The sequence below is a fragment of the Callospermophilus lateralis genome, unplaced genomic scaffold (genome assembly GCF_048772815.1).
Source record: "Callospermophilus lateralis isolate mCalLat2 unplaced genomic scaffold, mCalLat2.hap1 Scaffold_93, whole genome shotgun sequence".
Taxonomy (NCBI): Eukaryota; Metazoa; Chordata; class Mammalia; order Rodentia; family Sciuridae; genus Callospermophilus; species Callospermophilus lateralis.
Window position 1 is genome coordinate 445,805 of NW_027517451.1, and position 20,299 is coordinate 466,103.

A 20,299-nucleotide genomic window follows, 5' to 3' on the forward strand; every position below is an offset into this window, starting at 1 on the left:
CACCCCACTGGAAGGTTGCCTTGGATTCTGTGTAAGTGTTCTGGAGGCCAAAAAGAAACCACTAAACCCATGAAAAGCTGTCAGGGATCCATGAGTTTTCTCCCAGATGCCTCACTAGGGGACTGTGGTCTGCTTATTTCTGTTAAATAAGCAGAGGCCATTAGCCTGAGGTTGTTTCCATGCTTTGAGTAATGGCAGCCTAACTAATGGCAGTAACTAATGGCAGCCTAACTCAGTATATAAATAAACTGGAACCCAATTTAGGAATATGACAAATAGCTGAGTTTCAGCCAATCACAGGAGAGGGTTTCAGCAACACAGGCAGCCAATGCATCACCCCATACCCAATAAGGCAAATGCCTCATCACACCAAGCCCAAATAGATGGCTAGATGTAACTACTCATGTGATTTCTCTACTTTGCTTCTATATTCAGCCTATAAAAGCTCATTGCTCACACTGCTGGGCAGAGTTCTCTGAACGTCTGATTCTAAAGTGCTGCCTGATTCATCAATCATTCTTTCTCAAACTGTGCTAAATCTATAATGTCTAAAGTTTTTCCTTTAACATTTCTATAGCCCCAGCCCACAGTAGGCAAGACGACTATCTTCTACCATGCACAGGTCTATGGTCACTAAGGTACTGCAACAGTCTCATGAAAGTGGGAGCATAACTTTCCTAATATTTAAGAAAATGATAGGAACTCATCTGATTTACCATAAGATTAATAATTATGCATAGTAAGTAAGGAAAAATGAATAAAGATCACTTATTCCCTACCTCTCTAGTTTTCCTGTGTAGAGCCTTCCTTATAATAGCCCCAATGATTTCCTACCTCACCCATTACTTCTCCTCATTGAGGAGTGTAAAACCTGATTAGAGGTGGTAGCAGTCTGCCTGAGTTTCTTGATTGGATAAGACTCATCCATTAAAAGAATATAAGAGTTGGGAATTGATTCTTTTCTCTTTTTGCTCTAATTCAAAAGAAGTAGCAATCCTTGGTAAACGTGTGCATTCTGGAGACTCACATGTACGTCGGATGAGCCATCTCGCGATTGGTGATTGAGAAGCAGAACAGTCCTACTTGAGTCCATTTTTCTCTCAAACCTAAGCCATGCTGTCAAACAGCTTAAACTCTGTTATGATTGCCATCAACCTACCTGCTACATCTATCTCTCAGTTGCCTTCAAATTTGAGCAGGGAAGACAGGCATTATTTTCTTAAGTCTCCTCAGACTCTCTGTTAGGGTTCTTCAGAAGAACAGAACTGATAGAATATATGTAGTTATAAGGGTGGATTTGTTGGATTCACTTACATGATCAGAGGCTGAGTAGTCCCCCAATAGCCCTCTGCAGGCTGGAGAGCCAGGGAAACCCACTAGCAGCTTAGTCCAAGAAGCTGGGAGCCTCAGCACAAATGGGCCAATAAGGCAGCCCCAGTCAGAATGATGGTCTGGAAAGCCCTTTGAAGAGATATTGGAGCAAATCTGCCACTGAGCAAATCTGTATTCAAAGGCTAAAGAATCTAACTTTGATGTCCATGGATGATAGCAGCAGGAAAAAAAATGCACCCACTCAAGAAAGTTCAACCTCGGTTGCATAATTGAGCTTTCTTCTTCCACATTTTCATTCTGTCTGGACCTCCAACCTACTGGACAATGCCACCTGCATATAGGGCCAGTTTTCCCCACTCAGTTTGCTGACCCACATGCCAGTCTTCTCTGCAAATACCCTCACAGATACACACTGACAAATGCTTTACTACTTTTCTAGGTATTCCTCAAATTTAGTCAAGCTGACAACCAAAATTAGTCATAACAAATCCCAATATATTTCGTTCAATTTACTTTCTCTGATTCTACACATAGCATTTAAGATTTAAAAAATAAATCAATGCTGCCAGGACTGGGAAAGACTCATAGGGCAGATTTATATTTTAGAACCTTTGTATTCTTTGCACCTGGCACAGGTACAGGCCCAGAATGAATGTGTATAGGGTGGCAGGGGAAACTGCTACAGCAACTCAAACTGTTTGCAAGTCATCAATCTTGCCTTGCGTTCTGAGCCACACTCTCATGGAACTCGGATTCTAGTGCCCTGGCCCATCTTCACCCATTTCCATGCCTGCTCCAGCTTGGTTCAGTCTAAATCCCTACTTGTTCCTGCATGAATAATGGACATTTAGTATGTGTTATCTACTCACAAAGAACGCTTTCTATGAGAACATCACATAGTTCAATGTGATATGACATTTTACCGTCTTTGTCAAATTATATGCACAGCTGAAAATTTTTCTTCCAGTTAAAATAAGTAATTGGTCCTTGGCATAAGAAAATCAAATCTGAGCAGGAAGACGCGCCAGCCGCCCTGCCACACCAGAGCAGGAAGATGCCAGCCGCCCAGCCACACCGGAGCAGGAAGACGCCAGCCGCCCAGCCACACGGGAGGAGGAAGACGCCAGGCACAGAGGTCCGGCCCCGCCCCTAGTGCTAATCTGGAGGAAGCCCATCAACCCTTAAAATCCATCAAAGGGGGTGTGGATACCAGCATGGTTCCACGGCTGATCCAGGTACCTGGTTTCCAACTCCCCCACCCTTAGCCACGATAACTCAAAATATTTCCCACAAGTTTTGGGGGTTGTAGCTATCAAGGCAAAACAACAACTGTACAGGCACCTGGTTTCTACCTCAGAGACTAGAGTAGGGAAGATACAGGTGGAAGCTCATTTACTTTCTCACTGGCTATACCCACCACCCTGAATACAGAGGCTCAAGCTAGGAATAGACAACGCCACCTATTGGAAGCAAGGAAAACAGTGTTCTGAGAGTCTTTTTTTTCCTCTCTCTTTCTCTTTTCTTCTCTGTCTTCCACAACTTCAGCATATGTGAAACCAAGAACTGTGCATGAACAACTGAATTACCAAAGTAATATAATATAGAGGAACTGCATATACCCCACCTCCCCCCCATTTTTTTTCTTTATTTCTATCTTACTTCCCTTTCCCTTCTATTATTTCTCTTTTCTTCATTGTTATTTTTTTTCCTTTTTTTTAATTCGTATTCTCTCTATCCCACTTTCAATCTCCTAACTTTTGCTATCTATACATAGGGTAACTATCTAAATAGGAGGTTGAGTCTACACATTCTTCCATAAATTACCAGTCTAATGGTTAGAGTTCTCCAAAGGTTCTAAGTTAGTTTAACCTCATACCCTCACTCCTTTCCCTCTAAGTATAACATCCTTCGTCTGAAATTAAGTTTTCTATATGCCAACAGATATGGTACGCCTTTTATGAAACTAACAAATATATTCTTAAGTAATAATTAAAACCAATATCTATAGTCTTAGAATCTAACTATAAATGTATTAATAATGAAAACTTGTGCTTAGATAATGTACTGTTGATATTGGGATCTGTTAGCATTGTATTTCTCCGCAAAAGAGGGATTTTGGAGCTATACAAGAACAATACAAATATATAAGGGGAAAAACATTTGCACAACAGTTTCACAAAGCTAGAAAGAATCATGAGCAGTATGAAAAGACAAGGAAAGAAAGGACCACAAACAATACAGGTCAATTTAACATTAGATGAGGTAATATCTGCAGCTGATGGAATGTCAGACAAAGAGTTCAGGATATACATGCTTCAGATGATCTGGAGTCTCAAGGAAGACATTATTCATCAAATTCAGACAATGAAAAATCACTTTGACAATGAATTACATAAACAAATCCAAGAAGCAAAAGATCAACTCTATAGGGAAATAGAGGATATAAAAAACAAACAAACAGAAATCCTGGAAATGCAGAAAACAATAAACCAAATTAAAAACTCAAATGAGAGTATTACCAGCAGAGTAGAACACTTGGAAGATAGAACTTCAGACAACGAAGACAAAGTTTTTCAACTTGAAAAGACCATAGACAGCTCAGCGAGAATGTTAAGAAATCATGAGCAGAACATCCAAGAATTATGGGATAACATCAAGAAACCAAACCTAAGAGTTATTGGGATACAAGAGGGTACAGAGGTCCAAACCAAGGGAATGAGTAATCTATTCAATGAACTAATACTAGGAAACCTCCCAGACTTAAAGAATGAAAAAGAAATCCAAATACTAGAAGCCTACAGGACACCGAATGTAAAAAATCATAAGAGATCCATACCAAGACACATAATAATGAAGATGCCCAACATACAGAATAAGGAGAGAATCTTAAAAGCCACAAGAGAGAGGAAGCAGATTACATTTAGGGGTAAACCAATCAGGATAACTGCTGATCTTTCAACACAGACTCTGAAAGCTAGAAGATCCTGGAACAACATATTTCAAACGCTGAAAGAAAAAGGGTTCCAACCAAGAATCATGTATCCAGTGAAATTAAGCTTCAGGATTAAAGATGAAATAAATATCTTCCAAGATAAACAAAAATTAAAAGAATTTGCAGCTAGAAAACCAACTCTTCAAAACATCCTTGGCAAAACATTACAGGAAGAGGAAACGGAAAATAACAATGAAAACCAACAACGGGAGGTAGTACAGTAAAGGAAAATCTAAGCATAGAGGAAAATCAAATCATGTTAAGTATCGTACAAAACCAAATATGGCTGGAAATACAAACCATATCTCAATAGTAACCCTAAATGTTAATGGCTTAAATGCACCAATCAAAAGACATAGGCTAGTAGAATGGATTAAAAAAAAGATCCAACAATATGCTGCCTACAGGAGACTCATCTGATAGGAAAAGACATACACAGACTGAAGGTGAAAGGTTGGGAAAAATCATATCACTCATACGGACCCCAGAAGCAAGCAGGGGTGTCCATACTTGTATCAAATAAAATAGACTTCAAGCCAAAGTTAATCAAAAGGGATAAACAAGGACATTACATACTGCTCAAGGGAACCATACACCAACAAGACTTGACGATCATTAATGTATATGCCCCAAACAATGGTGCAGCTACGTTCATCAAACAAACTCTTCTCAAGTTCAAGAGTCTAATAGACCACAACACAATAATCATGGGAGATTTTAACACACCTCTTTCACCATGGACAGATCTTCCAAACAAAAGTTGAATAAAGAAACCATAGAGCTCAATAATACAATTAATAACTTAGACTTAATTGATATATACAGAATATACCACCCAACATCAAGTGGATACACTTTCTTCTCAGCAGCACATGGATCCTTCTCAAAAATAGACCATATATTATGTCACAGGGCAAATCTTAGCAATTACAAAGGAGTTGAGATACTACCATGCATTTTATCTGATCATAATGGAATGGAATTGGAAATCAATAATAAAATGAGAAAGGAAAAACCCTACATCACATGGAGATTAAACAATATGCTACTGAATGAACAAAGGGTTACAGAAGACATCAAAGAGGAAATTAAAAAATTCTTAGAGGTAAACGAAAACTCAGACACAACATATCGAAATCTTTGGGACACCATGAAAGCAGTACTAAGAGGAAAATTCATTTCCTGGAGTTCATTCCTTAAAAGAAGTAAAAGCCAACAAATAAATGACCTCATACTACACCTCAAAGCCTTAGAAAAAGAAGAACAAATCAGCAGCAAATACAGTAGAAGGCAAGAAATAATTAAAATTAGAGCTGAAATCAATGAAATTGAAACAAAAGAAACAATCGAAAAAATTGACAAAACTAAAAGTTGGTTCTTTGAAAAAATAAATAAGATTGATAGACCACTAGCCACACTAACAAAGAGAAGAAGAGAGAGAACCCAAATTACTAGCTTATGGGATGAAAAAGGCAACATCACAACAGACAATTCAGAAATACAGAAGATAATTAGAAATTATTTTGAAACCTTATACTCTAATAAAATAGAAGATAGTGAAGGCATCAATAAATTCCTTGAGACATATGAACTACCCAGATTGAGTCAGGAAGATATAAACAACCTAAACAGATCAATATCAAGTGAGGAAATAGAAGAAGCCGTCAAAAAGACTACCAACCAAGAAAAGCCCAGGACCGGATGTATATACAGCGGAGTTTTACAAGAACTTTAAAGAAGAACTAATACCAACACTCCACAATCTATTTCAGGAGATAGAAAAAAAGGGAGAACTTCCAAATTCACTTATATTAGCACCAAAAAAGGGGGGCTAGTGTGTTTTGCTCCATGGTAGTATTCATCCTTAGGTTGCATGAGGCCCTGGGTTAAATTTCCATCATGCCTCTCCCCACCAAGAAAGAATGAAAAAGATAGGAATAAACTTAGGCAAGAAGGCAAAAGACTTAGCACTGAAAACTACAAATGTCACTGAGAAAACTGGAAGAAGACATAAATAAATGGAGAGACATCTAACATTCATGGATTGGAAGACTTAATGTTGTTACGATGTCCATACTACCTAAAACAATCCACAGATTCAGTGCCATTCTTATGAAAATCTCACTGACATTTTTATTTTTTATTTTTTTTAGAAATGGAAAGGACAATCATAAAATTCATATGGAGCTACAAAGGATCCTGAAAAACCCAAAAGAGTCATGAGAGAGAAGAGCAAAGCTGGAGAGGCCCCATGCATCTTGATTTCAAAGCACATTACAAACTTATGATAATCAAAACAGTGTGATACTGGCATAAAGACAGAGACCAAGAGAACACAATAGAGACAACAGAAATAAATCCATGTGTATGATCAAATGGTCTTTGATAAGGGTCCAAAACTTGGATAGTTTCTTCAACAGATGATGCTAGGAAAACTGGATATATATGTGGAAAAAAATGAAACTAAACCCTTATCTTAGACCATGCACAAAAATCAACTCAAAATGGATTAGTTAAGTCCCCAAACCATAAAAATCCTAAAAAGAAAACATAAAGAAAAATCCCCACGAGTGCTCTTTTTTGTTGTTGTTGTTTTTAAATATTTATTTTTATTTATTTATTTTTATGTGGTGCTGAGGATCGAACCCAGGTCTCATGCATGAGAGGCAAGTGCTCTACCACTGAGCCACAACCCAGCCTCTCCCACGAGTGCTCTTGATAAAAATTTCTTGGTTCTGATGCCAAAAACAGGTTTAAAAACAAAAATAGATTTTAAAAAAAGGCTTTTACGTAGCAAAGAAGACAAGTAGCTCAGTGAAAGGCAAACTATGGAAAGGGAGAAAATTTTTACAAGCTAAATAAATTTGATAAGGGGTTAATATCCAAAAGATATTTGGAACTCTCATAATTTAATAGCAAAATAATAACAATAACACCAACAACCCAATTTAAAATATGGACAAAAGGATTGAATAGACATTTCTCCAAAGAAGACATACAAATGGTCCACAGGTATATGCAAACATACTCAACATCACCAATCATCAGGGAAATATAAGCTGAAACCACAATAAAAAAATGTAATCTCACATTTGTTAGGATAACTACTATCAATGAAGCAGAAAATAGCAATTGTTGACAAGAATATGAAAAATTGGGGACTGGGGTTGTGGCTCAGTGGTAGTACACTTGCCTAGCACATGTGAGGCCCTGGTTTTGATCCTCAGCACCACATACATAAATAAATAAATAAAATCAAGGTATTGTGTTCATCGACAACTAAAATATACATTTTTTAAAAGAATATAGAAAATTGGAACCGTTGTGCTCTATCATTGGTGAGGATTAAAATGGTGCAGCTACTGTAGAAAAGTATAGCATTTCCTCAAAGAACTAAAATTAGAACCAACATATCATCCAGAAATCCCAAAAGAATTGAACATAGGCTCTTTTTTATAGTAAAATAGAAGTACATATTTATTTCATTTATTATGAAGTATAATTTTCTAATTTTAGAAGCAATGAAAGAAATCTCAATACAATCTCAAAATAGCTAGAAGAAAGGATTTTTTTATTAGTTGTGCATGACAATACAATGATCTTGACATATCATACATTTGAATCAAATGGGGTATAATTTCTCATCTTTCTGAGTGTACAGGTTGCAAAATCATATTGGTTACACAGACATGTATATACATAGAGCAATACTAGTATCTATTTTATTCTGCTGCCCTTCCTATCCCCCATTCCCCTCCCCTCCCCTCCCATCACTTCTCTCTACCCAACCTAATGTGACACATTTCTTTTTTTTCTTTTTTTTCCCCTCACATAGGCTCTTAATGAGATATATGCACTCCAATATTCCCTGGCATCATTATTTACAACAGTCAAGAGGAGTAATCAGTTACTGACTATATGTCAGTGAATGGCAAAAAAATGTGGTATGTGCTTACTATAAATGGAATGGAATATTATCTGGCCTTAAAAAAGAAGGAAATCTTGTCCTAAGCTACAACATAGATGAATCCTGAGAACATTATAGTAAATGGAATAAGTCAGTCACAGAAGGACAAATATTGTATGATTCTACTTACATGAGATATCTAAAGTAATCAAACTCAGAAGAGCATAAAGTAGAATGGTGGTTGACAATTGGACTTTAAGTGCAGCATAAATACTGTGAATAGCATAAATACATTCTAATAGCAACCATCTGGGATAACAGTTACCTGTGCATTGTGGTCTGAATGTGAATGGGGGGAAAGCAAAAGGGAGAAAAAGAACATGTTAGTGACTCAAGTTGTTATGCCTCGTAAGGGCATGTAGAAATAGTGTCTAGGATTAGTGACAATGCTTACTGAGTATTATTTATCTTATTGAGGCCCAGAAATGGTTAGCCAGAGGTGGGAGATAGAGTTTGTAGGAATGGGAGTTTAATCAATAAGTCAAGTATTAAGCAGGGGCAAACCTACAGAAATGAGAGGATGTGTTTGAAAAACTAAAGAATGTCAAGGATAAGCAGAGAAGGGGGAGCCAAAATGAGAGTGTAGTGAAATAAATCAGGAGATAGATTTTATCCTAATCAGATCTGCATTTTTGCAGAATCACTCACTGTCAGTGTGGCTGCTATATAAAGGAAAATTTGGAGGGAAAACAGTCATCTAGACTGGAGGCTAGTTGGAATGCCATTGTGGTAGTCTCGATGAAGGGTGATGGTGAGGTCACTGCATTCAGACTTGAGAGATATTTAGGAGCTTATATAGATAGGTGAGAAGAGAGAGGCCCTGAAAATGACTACTAGGTTTCTAAGGTAAGCAGATTGGCAGATGGAGGTAATTATTATTAAAACAGATATTAAGTTATTGTCTCTCAGTTACAAACCTCATCTTATATATCCTGTTTTGTGAAGCTGCTGTTTGCCTTTTTGAAAATCATATGCCTGCTTGGCTGGCTGGATCTATGTTACATTCTGTCATAGGTGACAGTAGAAAGAGGCTGCAAAGCTGGAGGAGAAAGAAGGAAAGGCTCTTATCTGCTTCCTGACAGCTATGATTCTTCACTTAAGCTGAGCAAAGTCCTTCCTATAGCTGTAGCTGAATGCAGTTTGCAGCCGTTTTTTTTTCTTTTGCATTTTCCAAACAGCCTCATCACACTCTTCCCCCACCTGAACAACAGGACCAGTCATATGATGCTCTCTTCAAAGGTCTGTCACCCAGACCTTAACTCAAAGACTCCAGTATCAGTTGAATTGCATGACTTCCTCTGAGGTCTGAGTTTTAGATATTGGGCTTCCTCCTTTAAGTTTCTAAGATTTAAAAATTCCAGCCTCTTCCTTTTGCTCTCTCTTCTCTTCTGGCAGTTGCTCCCTCTATGATGTATTAGGGTTTTCTATTTTGGAGAGTTTCTTTTCAACCTTTCATTTACCTAGTTAACACCTGTTAACTTCTCTGTTAAACTCTCTGCAATGCAAAAACCTGTGTGGATTTTGTATCTCAACTGGACCCTGATTCATATACATATTTGTCCAGGGAAACATACCTTAGAAATCGGACTTAGAATTACTTTGTTTTTGTCCTTGAACTTGAGTGTCATGCTGAGCTCCTTGCTAAAGGGAAATGAATGCTGGTAATCCATGTTATGTAGAAGTATCATGATTAATTAAATTATCACCTGCAATTGACTGTGTTGAAGTGCCCACTGAATTAAATGCCTCAGGAACATGTGCCTACTGCATCTGGCCATTAGCAATTATAATTACTATGGGACTGTGAAGTGGGATAGAATTTTGAGTGCAATAAAATATATACAGAAAGAAAGTAACAAGTTCAGGCCCTTACACTGTCTGTAAAATCTCATCAGAGAACCAGAGAGACTTTATGGTAGCCCTAAAGAATCTCCCTCTTCTTATAGCCACAGGGTTAGAATTGTAAAGAAATGAACAATACTTTAATTGTCTAGTTTACAGAATTCATAACATCAGCTGATTGACAACTTTGCCAGATCTCTCTTGTAGAAGTTAGGAAAATTGGAAGAAAAAGGATCTTAAAACTTGGAGTAGGAGCACATGTGTTTAGACTTTGAAAGAGTTGAGAATTTTGAATTCTCAAGTTACTTTGAGCTTCTGACAGTGCAGCAACTTATCTTCCTGTGTCTGAGAAAATTAACCTTCTTTTACTTCAAAACTGTATCCACTATACCCATAACTAGAATCAGATGTCAGCATATACCAGGGAATAAGTACAAAGTCTAATCCAGGGAAAGTAGTTCATGAGACAAAAAATTATATAATTTTCCTAATTTACATCAGTGTAAACTTGGGGAATATGTATAGGAATTTAAGGAAGATGAAATATGTCACTGAATTGGGTCAAATATATTGACAAGACTGTACTTATCAGAGGATTGAAATTTAATGTGTTAGTTCTTCCAGATGGAAATATTCTAACAATTTAATTTTTGGTTGACTGAGATTTGGGCCACAGTGGCCTGTGTTTAATGAGGCTCAGATAAGAGAATTTCCTATTTTAATGTAGAGGAAGAAATCTCAAGATTTAAAGAGACAGGATGTTGGAATATATCTGTCATGAGTCATCTCCATATGCATTCTTCAACCACATCCTTAAAAGAATCCAGAGGATCCTCCCATTTCTACCATATCAAGAAGCATGTTTCTGAATGGAACATGTAAATCATTTAGAAGTTCTATTGTAGCTGTCAATTGTGATGGGAAATTTCAACATTGAGATGGGCTCTCAAATTTAATAAAGAAGTTCTGGTGCAAGTAGCAGTACTTTAACCATTAAAGGTACTGTAGGGCATATTTACCATAAAAGGAAAGCAGTAACATAGTGTTTTGGCCCACAGAACTCTTGGCAGTAGTTAATCAATTATAATTTCTCTTAGAATGAAAAAGACAGGCAGCCTACTAAAATGGTGCTTAATCTACATAATAGGAAAAAAAAAACAGGCCTGATAGCAAAAATACCTGACCTGAATCTCTGAAATTGAGAGTCATGGTCTTTTCCTCAATTTTCAGAACTCAGCCTACTTACAGAACAGAATCCCATGGATTTAAGGGGAGTTCAACTATCTGTGAGGATAATAGCCACAAATGTATACTGTATATCTTCCTCCAAGCCCTTCCCAAAGGAATTTGTAGTCATTTACCAGAGTAACTGTGTATAGTACTGAGGAAAAGGAAATGGCTTATTGGGGATTTTCAAACACTGGCCAACTGATACTATTTACTGGACAACTAGAGTCCTGGGGTCTAATTGGGGGTTTACTTGGATATCTTAGTCTGTTCTGGCCGTTATAACAAAATACAATTAACTGGGTAGCTTATAAACAACAAAAACTTATTTCTTACAGCTCTGGAGTAATGAGTTCAAAATCAACACACAGGAGATGTGGTGTCTGGTTAATAGTTGGTGCCTTCTGGCTGTATCATCAGATGATAGAAGGGGTGAGGATGTCTCTCTGACCTCTTTTATAATGGCACTAATCTCATTCATGGGGGTCTTGCTCCCATGATCTAATCACTTGCAAAGGATGCTCTTAGAAGTACCTCCTAATATTATCACTTTGGAGACTGGATTTCAACATAGGAATTTTGGAGTGGGAGACATAAACATTCAGACTATAGAAATGGGTTAGATGGGTTAGGTGATAATTAGAATCTTAGATTAATTTGAAATGATGTGTTCAGCGGGTCCATGTGATTATTTCTCCATGCCCCCTTCCTGCACTTTTTTCTTCTTCTTCTTCTTCTTCTTTTTTTTTTTGACAGGATCTGGCCACATTTTCCAGGCTGGGCTTGAGTTTGTGATCCTTCTGCCTCAGCCCCCCAAGTAGCTGGGATTACAAGTGTGTGCCACCACACCCAGCTCCCATTTTTAAATGTATAATTAGAAGAGAGATATGTTGATAAATTTGACGTAATAGGTACACTTGACAAGTGACAAAATCCTGACATCGACTCTTTCACTCATGAAATAAAGATCATGATCATAGAAAGAGGAAGCCTCTGAAACTTCTTCCTTACCAGGAAAGTAAACAGAAAGAATTATCATGTGTATAGAGCAACTGTGGATTAATGCCATCATGAAAGCATTGAAAGATGCATGAGTGGTAATGGCTTTCACATTCCCATTTAAGTAACCTTGTCTGTCCAATGCTGAAGGCAAACCTGAGCAAATAGTTGAGCACGATTCTAAACTTAACCAGAAGGTAACTCCAATTGTAGTTGAGGTTTCAAATGTACTATAGGTTGAGGATCCCTAATCTGGAAAAAAATCTGAAATATGAAACACTGCTGGTCCCACACATTTTTGATAAGTGACTATCAACTTGTATTTTTACTGGGGCAAATCAAAATTACATTTCCTGATACTTAGTCATAGAAATACTCAGACACTTTAACATGGAAAATGCTTTCTCTATATATTGATTTGTATGACCAACTAAAAGCAGTTTACCTCTTATATATGAGGGCCAGCAGGATATTATCATAGTCTTATTTAAGATTATACCAAGTCTCCTCTCTCTACCATAATACAGGTCATAGAGATCTTGATCATATTAATGTTCCCATATAAATGGGAATCAACTGATTTAACACTTGGATTAAATTTTGTTTAGATCTGATAAAAGGGAAGTATTTTGGTTGGCTAAGCTAGCCAGGATTTCAGCTGATATTATCTGAGCATAATACAGATCAATAGAGGAGAAGCAGGGTGCTGGGTTTAAAGGGATAATGATGAGCTTAGTTTTAGACATGTTGAAGATATTCAGGAGACAGGTGGATTTATTAATTTGGAGTTCAAAAGAACACAAATGACGTGGATCTGGGAAGCACTGGCAAAACAACAAATCATAATTGAAACCATGGAATGAAATACAATAGAATGAAAATACTCGAGTTTGAGGAATGTGAAACTTAAAAGATCTGGTCAAAAAGGAGGGGACACTAAAGCAGAATGAAAAGGAGCAGCCCAAGAACCAGGAGGTCTTCCTGGCAGCAGAGTGGCCCAGAAGTTAAGGGAAGGGTTTGTAGTGTCATAGAGGAGTCAAGCAAGAGACCAAGAGTGACCACTGTGTTTTTAGCTCCACAATAGTCCTGGTTGACTTAGAGGTGAGCAGCTTCAGTGCAGTGGGAAGGGCAAAACTAGTTTGGTGGGGATTGAAGACTTATTGTGAAGTAGTTATAGGAAACTGAAGCCCAGTGATGTTTAATAGCTTGCCCTGGCACATAGGTAGACAGTGAGGTCAGTTTACCAAGACTGGAGATAGAAAAAGCAGCTGACTGGGAAGAGATTTGTTTAAAGGTCAGATATAAACATACTGAGTTTGACGTATCTTCATATTGCCAATGCCTAACTTAGTATCTGGTATATTTGTGAATGAGTCATTACAGACCATGTCTTCCATAGACTGCTATTCTTTTATCCTAGTTATTTTTCTTCATAGTGTTGAAAACCACTAACCACAATCAAAGGAAGTATCGACATTGCCAAAACATTAAAAAGCAGCTCTTTCCACCTGCCCCAAATGATGCAGGATTGTTTAGGAAAAGAGTACAGATCATGTGCTGAATAGACCTCAGGCCAAATCTGTACCCAGTCACTTAGAGCTGAGAGATCTAGTATATGCTTCTCAGTCCTTATTTTCATGTTTATACATTTTTTATCATGCCTACTTCCTAGAGGGGTAAATATAAGGATGGCCTTAGGCCTGAGCCTAAGCAACTCCATTTTAAAACTTCAGTTTGAAACCTGCAGTCTCACCAGGCACACCTATGGAGCCTTCCAATATGGCCCTCAGGCACAAATAATTCACTTCTTCCCCTCCCCCCCATAAACTCAGAGTGAAGTCTCTGGCTTGTTGCCCTATCCCTGATAAGAGCGAGAAGCAAGAAAAATCAGTGTGGGGACCACCAGACTAGATGCTTTAACCTCAGGATGAATGTTGTCAATGAAAAATCTGGTAGCAGCTTATAGGGATTGAAGGGATGGTCAGAAGCCCCCAAATTTAGTATAAATGATGGAGCAAATGAACAGACATTCAGCTAACACTAATGCACATAAGGCTGAGAGTCTGATGAGGGTCTAGACTGATATTCCAACTCTTCTCATCTTCCTGATCTTCTGCATTGTTCTCACTGCTCTCAAACTCTACAGCAGCCTCTTGACTCTGGTGAGTAAAAGACTTCTCCCTATGCCTGCTTCCTCAGCCAGCTGTCAGCTTCACCCCAGGAGAAGCCTGCCTTGGTTCCTTATCTGATCACCACGGTCTGAGTGAGTGCATCTGCTGGACTTAGAGCCTAAGATTTGAGACTTTTGATCTGACACTTGAGCTTAGCATGCAGAGGGAATGTCTGTCATGAGCCTGTCATGACTAAGTGTTTGCAGTGCTTAAAATTAATCTAGAATTGTTTGCTGTGAACTGACTATGTTTATTGTGGTGCCTAGCATTAAGAATTGCCATTTTCTTGATTAAGAATCTATGGAGTGAGATCGTATTGAGTGATTTGAGTGAATAAAGCATTGAAAAGGGAAGAAGCATGTGGATATTTTTTATTTCTCCCCAGAACTTCATAAGTCACAACTTTGCCCATTGTGACAGTAAGGACAAGATGTGAAAATGAATTATAAGAGTCATACATCGCCAGGCCAACCATAAGTGATCAACAGGTTCATTTCTCCCAGCCCAACTAGAGAAGTATGAGGCAGTGCAGAGAAGCTTCACACTTTTCCCACGTTCTTTGGGTCTCAGAATTTTAACAGCATAATTTAAATAGAGAACCTATATGACCTTTGCTTTCTGACTATAAAGTCACCAGTAGTACAGCACAGCAGGTCATTGATCTAGGCTGGCAGCGAAATATAAAGCTGGTGAATGAAAGTGAACCTTAAATGGCCTATGAGAATGCCAGGACAAGAGCAAGTGGCCCAATCTGTTGAAGCCACAGTCAATGATGACTCATCACAAATGCCATACCAGGCACCAAGACAGGCACGAAATACAAGGACATTTCAAACTCCATGTTTATAACTAAAAGGAAGAGGGGCAGAGAAAAAGAAATAATATGAGTTATGTTTAAAAAAACAGTGTAGAGAATCAATTTTCCCTGATGAAGAAACATGATGGATTTTTATTTTTTAAAAAAATACATGATTGAATTACAAAGATTTTCTGCAAGTAATTCTATCTAGCTAGATCTAAAATTGATCAATCCATAAAGTTGGCCTTTCCAAATAGAGAAGATTTAGCTCAGTGAGAACATCTAAGGCAGTTTCTAAATAATGTGTGGATCTCCATTTATAGTTACTCAGGTTAGTAAACAGGTCTGAGTGCTTAAAATACCAAAAATTACCCAATAGTGTAAGTACCTATAATGTGCAAAAGGGACAAAATCCTGTTAGAATATGGCAACCCACCTTATCTTCCTGGGCACCTACCAAGAATGTTTGACTCTGTTAGATGACACAGTATTTTACAGAGGGCTCACTGCAACCCAGTCATTATTGGCGTTGAGAAAATCAAATGTAGTTCTTTGCCTGTGGTAGGTCTTAACAAATATTTGTCAATAAATAATGTAGTCACATGAGAAAAACAATAGGTGTTACCTGGATCAGTGCTCTTAGGAGATTTTTTTATTTTGTATAATCGCAATTGATTTATTGCACAAATTTGTTATGTGATTTTTTATCTCCATAGGGTAGAACTTGAAGAACTATTATCTGGCCTCTTTCATATTTTTTCCCCACTGTTGTTGCCATATGACTTTAAAAACAAGTTTTATTTTTATGTAGTGTTACTGGTACTATAGAATTAGTACAACTTCTTTGGAGATTGATTTCTTGATTTTATTAATTTTTTAAAAAGGTAGACTTTGATTAAGCAATTCTACATCTAGAAACTTCTACTGCACAAAGTTGAATGGACAAGGATGGTTTATAAACTGAGAAATTGGCAATAACTTAAATATCCACAAGAAAGGTTATATAAATTATGATCATCTAGGTAATGGGATACTTTGAAGTTTTTAGAAGAGAATAATGTAGAGAGTCATGTTTGCCTGTTCCTCAAGGAATCATAAGTGACAAGAGAAAGGTATGCATGATAGCAATGATGATAATAATAACAGTAATCATTGTTATTATAATAAACACTTGTAAAGTATTTTAGTGTGTTTTAGACACTTTACATTTATTAACTCATTTAATTCTCACCATAATCCTAACAGTGGATATTATTGTTATCATCACTTTATGGAGGAGGAAACTGAAGCACAGTGATGTCTAATAACTTTCCCAAGGTCACAAAACTAGTATCAGAAGCAAAGCCTGGCTTGAGAATCAGTGTTCTGCCTTAGTTCTACATTAACAAATGTACAAGAATATGTGTGTAAACATATATACATATATGTAGACATATTTACTCTTATTATGAGCAGTTACTTATCCTTTTTACAAAATATATAGATTCAAAATATAACATTCTAGTCATTTTTCTGCTGCTGCTAGAATTCAAGGAAGAGATTTGTTCTTTTTCCTTATTCCTAGTTATAAAGCTACCATCCATTGATTCATCCAACTAAAACATCTGAACCATGGTAGGTGCCCTGGCCAGCTGCTGTTCTCAAGTAGTTCTCTGTCTAGTGGAAGAGAATGACACATAAACATGCAATCCAAAGCCTCTATGTTACATTCTGAACATCTGTTCCAGAATTTATACAGTCAAGCCTTAACTGCCTATGTGATAGTCTTAAGAAACTTTTAGGAGGGGATTGAGTCATGAGGGCTTTGCCCTCAATGTGATGATGCATTAGAAGAGTCTTCACACAACATTTAACTTAATTTTTGACCTTGACCTCCCTGCCATCTGAGGGCATGGTGTTCTTCAGCTGCTGAGGATGCACCATCTCAGAAGAAGAGGTCAGCTCTCACCAGACACACCCAACCTGCCAGTGTCTTGGACTTGCTTCTAGAATTGTGAGAAACAGTTTTGTTCTTTATAAATTACCCTGTTGCAGGCCTTTTGTTATAGCAGCATGGACAGAGTGAGGCAATATATAAATGGGGTATACAAAGATGGAACAGGAGGGGCATGAAGGAGAGATAACAATTCTGATAAAGATGTGCTGCAGTCTGGCTGGGCAAAATCATGAGCCACTCAAGCAGGAACAAACTTTATTTCAGAACTCCTGCAAGCCATCGAGATGATGATGGTTATGTTAAGCTGTGTATTCAATTGTATATTAGACCCCTGCTGTCCACCTCCACCTGCTACTTTTGAGTTCTGGTGGGGATTCCTGGGAAGTGCCGGAGGAGGGATTTCCAGTTGGTGTGTGGTGTGTCCCAGGAGAAGGCCGCATGTGTGGCATTTGCAGGAGTTCTGAAATAAAGTTTGTGGAATCGGACAAGATGAGACAAGTGGCCACCCGAGGCTATAAAATCAGTGATTTGGCCTCATAACCGGCAGGATTTTTTTTTCCCCACAAGATTTTAATTTGAATAAAGGACAGACAGTTGGTGTGGATTTGTATCAAAAGACATTTTAAGATTGTCGGTGCAAAAGTTGAATTCACAGAGCTATGTTTGGGTTTTCTGACTTTTTTCTTTTCTTTCTTTCTTTGCCCTTTTTATAGATTTCCCTCATCGCTATGTGTTGGACTTGGCCAGGTTAGTTGGAATCTTCAGCGTTACATGGTTTTATGTTGTCAGAACTTCTCTGTGTGTCTTTATATGTAGAACAGTGCATTGGTGTTCTCTGTTTACAGATGGTGGCCACAGTGGCAGTTCTCTGGGTGGGAAAGGCATTCAGAGTAGTCAAGTTTCCTGAATTTGACAGAAATGTACCTCGAAAGGTAAAAGATTAAAAAAAAGTAGTACTTTGTTTTATGTGAAGGAGTCACTGTATTTTTTTTATCAGAGCCTTGCATATTTAAAAATTGTAGCTCTAACAAAATCCACATCTAGATAGAGCACATGTTATGAAGTTAAAGAATAAATGCAGTAATGTGTGTTAGAGAAGTTCACAGTCTCTGTAAAATTAAGGAAGGAAAAAACCCCAGGAATCTTTTTTGTTTTAATTAATGCTCACTTGTTGGGAGAGCAACAGTTCTGCAGTTTCTATATCCGTCTAATCTAGCCAGTGTATCCTGCATTCATTATTCTTGGGTTTATTTTTATGTTCTTCTGTCTGCCTCTGCTTGACTCCACATCAAGATAAAATGCCTGCCTTTTTCTGCTGATATTAGAGCCATGTGCTAATACATTATCATATTTTAAAGCAAATAGTGTTTCTATCCTACATTGGTCGATCATATTCATATTTCTTTTCTTCCCTGTCTTCCTCCCTCGCTTTCTGCTAGTTTAGTGTTGTGTCTCAGAGAATAGTTAATATTGTTTGGGTGTTTCCTTGGGCTCAGAATTGTTTATGAGAACTAATCTTAAGTTTCAAGTGGAAATAATTTGATCATAAAAGCAAAACTGTTTCTGTTTGAAAGGACCTTGTTTTAGCTATCTTTATTATTGAGTTTTGTTATCCCTTTTTAAATTTTCTAGACGTTTCCACTACCTCTACTATATTTTGGGAACCAAATCACGGGACTGTTCAGCACAAAGAAACTGAAGTATGGATAATTTTATTTTACTAGTGAGGTTAATATAATGTGTTCTTAAAGTTGTACATAAATGTCAAATATTTAATGCATTGTTACTGATTCTAGAAAAAAACGGAAGGACTAGAAAGTTTTTGTTACTAAATAATGAAGGTTGCACTAAAGGCTTTAGTGTAAGCCCATTTCTTTTGAAGAGAAAGAATAGTTGCTTTATCCTGTTTCATTTTGATGTTAGAGGCATTTAAAATGTTATAAAATGCTATGATAGGGGATTTTCATTATTTTCCCAGATATGCAGTAGTGAGAGATAAAAGGCTTCGGGGATTTCTATTCATTAATATAGTTAATTAGTACTATATTTTAGGCACATTCCACACAGCAAAAAAGGATGGAAATGAGAACTTTCAGTTTTTCTTCTCACATGAAATAGTTAAAATGAGATGGAACCCTGATAACAAATATGATTAATATCTTACCCACTGCCATGTAATTATAGAGGCAGCATCTTTACTTTTAGAAAGAAGCAGTAGCTCTCTCTGACTACATTGACTGTTATCCTCTAACCTTCCAGTTCCTGGCTTCTCCCCTTTGTGGTTTGTGATGTTCCAAAGACACCCATAGGAAAATAGTTTGACAGAAACCCATGGCTCCACTACTTCTACATGAGCTGAAGCTCTGGCATTTTGGATAATCATGAATAGTGAGATGTCTTGAGAATCAGTGGCATATCATTTTTCATTTCCTTTTTTTAAAGCAAGTAACCTGACAGGATGGCCAGGGGTATCTCTGGGGAGAGTTCCAAGTGAGACAGATTTATTATCATGGGTGGGGCATTCTTTTCCATCTCATTACCCACTTGGAAAGAAATGAAGGTCTGCTGTGAAATGCTGCTTATAGTTTGCTTTTTTTTTCATCCATTGCCTGCCATCCATCCATCCATCCATTCATCCCCTACCTTTGTTTGCCAGCTAAATATAAGGCACTTTATAGTGAGATAAGACATATTCAGAAATAACTATATGTTTATTAGTGCAAGCAAAATGCTCTAGGAATTTAATGGAGGACTTTCACAAAAGGACAAGCAAGGAATGCTTTATGGGGTAAGATTTTCCTAGGTGTTTTGGGGTGGTCTAGTGAAGAAAGGTGATATAGGCCCTTTTACATTAAAGACTAACATCTGTATGTCAGGATGTTTGCATAATTAGCAAAGTAAAATTTAAAAATATATGTATTATTTATGATGTATGATTTTTACCATTGTATAGTTAATGTTTCTCACTTTTAGTAGTTTTTTTAAAAGCAACTTTTTTAGCTTTTTAAATTAAATCCTTACTTGTCTCTTTTTA

At 37.3% G+C, this 20,299-nt stretch overlaps 1 pseudogene; it reads left to right on the forward strand.

Annotated features, from left to right (window-relative positions):
• Positions 1 to 9,029: 9,029 nt before the first annotated feature.
• The window catches only part of LOC143388306 (nucleotide sugar transporter SLC35D1-like), a 61,447-nt pseudogene continuing 50,177 nt past the window's right edge, over positions 9,030 to 20,299 (forward strand).